The 6,000-nt window shown below is 40.2% G+C and overlaps 1 pseudogene; it reads left to right on the forward strand.

Moving 5' to 3' along the window:
* Positions 1-2,366, forward strand: part of LOC149146884 (soluble inorganic pyrophosphatase 1, chloroplastic pseudogene) — a 53,627-nt pseudogene extending 51,261 nt beyond the window's left edge.
* The last annotated feature ends 3,634 nt before the right edge of the window (positions 2,367-6,000 follow it).

A 6,000-nucleotide genomic window follows, 5' to 3' on the forward strand; every position in this document is an offset into this window, starting at 1 on the left:
TCTATTGCTTGTATATTGTTCTTCCTTGATCACCTGTGCTCCAATACCATGTAGAAATTTCACACTTGTAGATCAAACTAATATATGCAATATACTAAAGCATAGTACTTGATCTAGTTCTACAAAACATTAAGTGGAAGCATAATCGAATTCATGAGCAACATCAAGCATAAACACATATAACTGATCAAGAAAAATAATCACACATAACACAAGATATATTACTAGGGAAAGCACCAGCATAAAACCCCAACTATGTATTATCAATCAAGTGGAAATCCTCTTCTGTATACAAAAAGAATCATCTCAAGAGCTATGTTGTACTCTCTGAAATCAAAAGATGAAGATCATAGACTACCTAGGCCTCAATATACAGGCCACAAGTCCTCCAATCTCCTATATTATGTATTTCTCTTGGAAATAGATCCTTCTCCATGCAACGAATACTTACTAGAAATATCCAAGAATCTGATAGTACATTGTCCCTCATTTGAACTCAACTGGGTCTCTGTCTGAACTAACATGCATCAGTTATCCATGAGGGAATCCTTAGTTATCTGAAATAATAGTTGTCACATGCATGCAAGCATTAACAAACTATATCTCATTAATTTAACAACTTGTTAAATTAATCTAACTGGACTTGACTAAGTAAAACTAAGTCAACTAATCCTCTCATTATAGAACTCATACTTGATTCCTCAATCAGTGGAGAAAATCAAGGATAAATTCCTCAATCAGTGGGACAACTAATTGCATGTTCTCACAAAGACTTCAAGTTTAATTTTCCATAATTAATTAACTCATGGAGATTAATTAATTAATATTTTAAACTGTTGTTAAGACCAAATTCGTTTTTACTTCCTATAATTAGACTAGGGACTGCTAAAAATAGGAAGGGACCTAGAGACACTATTTTTAGAATATTCTATTTTTAGCAGTTTCACCTCTCACCCAAGGTGACCAAAATGCTCATTGGCCAAACTGCTATTTTTAGAAGTGCTATTTTTTGAGTTCTATTTTTATCACATTCTAAATTTAGCATTTCTTGTTGCACACTTTTCAACACTCTACATATCTGAACAAGATCACCACCTGCAGGGATGAGCCTGGAAGTGTGGGGATCACGACAGTCGATGATGACATGGTGAGTCTTGCACTCCTCGGTCTTCCTAAGAGCTGGCATAGCTACTGTTAGAGTCGGTCTTGTCAGTCCTCCGTCAAAGATCAAAACTCTTTTTCCATTTCATCTTTAGGGGTCTCACTCAATTCATTCAGTTGCATTCCTTTAGGGGCATGCCATTGACTGACGGAAGGGCTTGGTGTTCTTGTTTCCCTCATGCTTTGTACCTGATGGCTCAGGTCTGTTCATTTAAATCAAGTCTTAAAGCCACTTACATTCCTTTTTCCGTCTCTTGATCAATAAGTAATTTTAGTCACCAAGTTTAGGGTAGTTGATTTAGTCCTCAAAATGCCCAATAATGCCAGCAGGCTGAAGGGAGGTTCAATAAGTTTCATCTCCAGATTTTCATCATCAGTAATGCTCAAGGTTTATTCCTCTTCAAAACTCTGTTTTGAAGAGGAAATCATCAAATTAATGTTTGTAATTAATATGTAAAGTCTTCTGTCATGAATAATTTCAAATGCAGGCCTTGGTCGCCTTGTTATCTTCAGCATCTCTATACCCTATAAGACAAATAGAAATCCAGCATTCAGTTAATCAGAAACATGATGATATAAATGCCCAAAACAGAGTTGAGAGAATAAGCCATAAACTCTGGATTACAGAGTTTTCTTCTTTTGAGAAAACTGGTTAGAAGATATCACCTTGGCATGATGTTGCAATTAGGAGATGGGGTCATCAATTTTGTGGTTAAAATACCAAAGGAAACAGGTGCAAAAATAGAAGTTGCAACTGAAGATACATTTTACTGCAAAAAGGGAAAACTTCCAATCAAGCAAAACACTAAGAAGGGAAAACTTCGATATTACCCATATAACATGAAATTGGAACTATGGATTGCTTCCACGAACATGGGAAGATTCATCTCTTGCAAATGCAAAAGTTAAAGGAGCATTTGATGACAATGATCCAGTTAATGTAGCGAAGATTGGGGAAAGGCAGGCTAAAATTGGAAGAGTACCCAAAGTGAAGCCATTAGCTGCTTTAGCAATGTTTGATGAAGGTGTAGTGGATTGGAAAATTGTTGCTATTTCGGTTGATGATCCAAGGGCGCCACTTGTCAATGATGTCAACAACGTTGAGAAGCACTTTCCAGGCACATTAAACTGCAATTCGAAACTAGTTTAGAGATTACAACAAATGGAAAGCCAAGACTTTGTTTACAAGTCTACGCGGTGCATAGAACAGGTGGCACGGTGCATACGCTGAGCGTGGCACACTGGGCCTCAGAACCCAGTGTAAATTAACAAAGGTGCGGCGCACATGGCGCGCGCGGTGCACTGGGCACGCGTGCGACGCACACAGCCAGAAAGCCTAAAAATTGGTCAAAACTTGTTCCAAACACTCATAACTTGCACGGATTCGACAGTCATGAAAAGTGCTAAATATATAGAGGTTGTAGACACACTAGAGAATGCCAAAATCATCTTCATCAACACATGTGCGATTCGAGAAAATGCTAAAAAAAAGGTGTGGCAGAGGCTCAACTATTTCTGGTTTTTTAAAGAGAGAATGGAAAAAGATGTTAAAAGGGAACGATGCTTGATGGAGTGCCTGAATGAAGGCAAAACATTGAAGTATGAAGAAGTATTGGTTCAAGTTTCATATACACCAGGAAATAACCAATTCCATGATGCTGGGCTTTCTGCATCTACACAAAATCCCCAGGATTCTAAAACTAGCATAGTCCAAGGAAAAGTAGTCGTGGCCAAAAATCCATGCTTTCACGCAGGCGATGTACAAGTTTTGTGTGTGGTGAACACTCCCAAGCTTCATCATATGGTCGATTCCACAGTTATCCCTCAAACAAGGTGAAAGGCCCCATCCAGATGCGTGTTCGGAATGCGCGCGGTGCATTGGGAACAGGCGCAGCACATAGGCGCGACGCGGCGCACTGGGCTTGCTGCCACAGTGTATTTTTTAAAGGGCGCGGCGCGGCGCACAGAGCCAGGGGGCCCAAAAATCTCCAGAACTCGCCCAAATCGCACGAAAACGCACGGATTTGCTGTAGATTGGCTCATATGCACACGAAAAAACATTAAAGCCAAAGAAAAATGGAAATATTATGAATGGTTCCAAAAGTTATTCAAATGGCCAATGTAAAGGAAAGCGAATGGTCAAAGACCGAACGCTCAAATTTAAAACGTATGGCATCAAAACGTGGCAGAGAAATAAGCCATGGGGCCCATTTTTGTCTTCATGTGCGATTCAAAGGGATTTACACTGGCAGATTTCACCTCTTCTTCGGTCATTCCGCAAATTCGAGTAGAAAATGTACGCTGCTTATCTTCAGAAACGGATGATTGGATCTTCACCTTCAGTTGCTAATGATGATTAAATGACTCTCTATCTTCATCGATTTGTTCTCCCACAGATTGAGTTTATTTATTGTATGAAAAACCTTTGTGAAAGGTTTTGAGTTTCTGGGAAACATTGTGGAGAAAAAACTCAGTGTTTCATTGTACAGCTTGGCCAGGAATTTAATAAATGATGCAGCTCTGATTCATAAGATTCATGTGGTAGCTACCTTAGAAACAAACAAAGTATAGCTACTTTCATTTTTCCTTTATGAAATATAGATGAGAGAAGAACAAAGGGAGACCAACCTCTATCTTGCGCTTATCTCCTAGTTCGATGCCTCTCTCTCCTGATAGTCCTTCGCTACTTGCTTCCTTGTATGCCCAGCTTCACAGAGTACCTGTAGGATCAAAGTAGCATAGCACTATACAAGAACATGGATCTATAATCATAAAAAATCTAGGATAAGATGTAAATTGACCATACAAATGCATAAAACATAAATGACACAAGAGTATGGAGGAAAACTTGAATAGCTTTTATTGATAATCAAGAAAGAGCCAAGGGAGTTACGACCAGTTTTTCTGACCCAGCATCATCCTCTCAGCAAGTAAGCCCTTCTTCACCTCATACAAAGCTTAGATCACCCAACACTATGATGTTGTCTCAAGAAACCAACAGCAATTCCTTACAAGATGCAAAATTCCAGCCCCTAGATCTCTGGGATGAGGGATCCATATAATGATATCTGTAAGGGAGATGAGTCAGCTTGTGATTTGATTAGTGTCTTCCCTCTGATAGTTCTTGCTTCCACTTGGAGATTGATGATTTCTTACTCATCCTTGGTCAAATTCAGAGAGGCAAGTGTCACAGGAGAAGTTTCTGGAAGATTCCATGCCTCTCCACCTCGCGGATTGACACTGCCATTTGTCACTTCTCGCCCATCACACCCCATAGAATGGCTTTTTGAAATGCAACGCACCCACAGAGTGTACTTAGTTGAGATGCAACACACTTTGCCTATGGAGCAGCTGAAATGATCCCGTTTTGACCTGTTCTGAGCAGTTTTTCGTGGAGAACTTCTGGGAGAAGTTGTAATCAGTTGACCTTGTTCCTTTAGGGGTTAGAACAAAACTTTTAGGGACTTAGGAGCCATTTGTTTATGGACATTTTATGCTTGGGGTTGCAGTGCCCAAAAATGTCTATAACAGTTGCCCCCTAAAGCATGAGGTCGTTAATCTTTTGATGTCGGGTGAAATGCTTTATTACGAGGATCCGAAGTTCTTTCAAAGCTGGGAGGAGACCTGTAATAAGATACAATATAATACATTATCTTCATAATATTTTCATGATCTAGCTGAGGCGAGCATTCCCATGCTCAGCTTTATAAATTCATTTTCATGTACATAGGACAAACAATCGTCTGAGTGTAGACTGATGATTCTGGTAGAGTCATCATCCCTTTGATTGGATGATTATCTGTGCAACAATGATGTACATTTGATGTCTTTATTTCCCTGAATATATATCGCAGCCCGGATGGATGAAACTAGATCCGGGGTCTTCAATCTCATTCGATCTTCACTCGAAGTACAAGTCTATCCATGTGAGAGATGTTCTGGAGTCGAACATGGAAAGACATCGCCTGATTACCAGCCAATAATGTAAGCTGTTAACAGGCGCGAGAGGAATCACCGATAATGATAATGACCCTGAAGGTACTGCAGTACAATTCACGTGGTGTGAATAAAGGATTTGGCGTCGAACACCACGCAAAATCTTTCGGTCGAAGGTCATTGATGTAAACCTGTCGCCGGAAGTGAGAAACTTGCCATTGAGGCATGCAAGCTTCAAAGTACTGAACGGGGTGTTCCCAGATCGACTTCTTGGATAATGAGCTGATGTCAACAAGAAGCGATCCGTCATAGGAGGGCCTTAATGAATCCCACATCAATGACACGGAACGGAGCAAATGATTTTAATGGAGGTGAAAACGATCAGGTGATATAAGGTTCAGGGTGGCGGTCATGAAAGAATGGAGTGTAAATGTATTGTAGCGGGTGAGACACAGGTGAATTCTCTGAATGACTTCTCTTGAACATATCGGCGACACTGACGTGATGGATTGGTAGCATTAACCCCAAATGTGGATGGTTTGATGGGACGATGGTGATGTGACCAGTGAATGAAACAACCCAACCCGACTTGGATGCGGAGTGAAAGTGTCATGTTCAAGAGCGACTTGCTACCAACAAAGTTTCTTCAAGTTTTCTTCCCAATGTTTCCCCAGTCATTGCTGACCAGTACCTCTTTATTTTTGTCAAGCTTGAGGAGGATAACATATGCTTGTTCTATAATTTTCCCTTCGGGCAAACCCATCGCTATGTTTTAACGAGCCTAGCGATAGTGAAACTCGTTCTTGTCTGCTATGGACAAGTTTGTCGCTATTAAGCTTTAACGAGTTTAACGACAAAGATAACTCGGTCCTTTTCAATTTTAGAGAGTCTGAAAAGGGACGT

This window comes from Pinus tabuliformis, chromosome 9 (genome assembly GCF_031772625.1).
Source record: "Pinus tabuliformis cultivar Carrire ecotype Pingquan chromosome 9, CPIR1, whole genome shotgun sequence".
NCBI classification, from domain to species: domain Eukaryota; kingdom Viridiplantae; phylum Streptophyta; class Pinopsida; order Pinales; family Pinaceae; genus Pinus; species Pinus tabuliformis.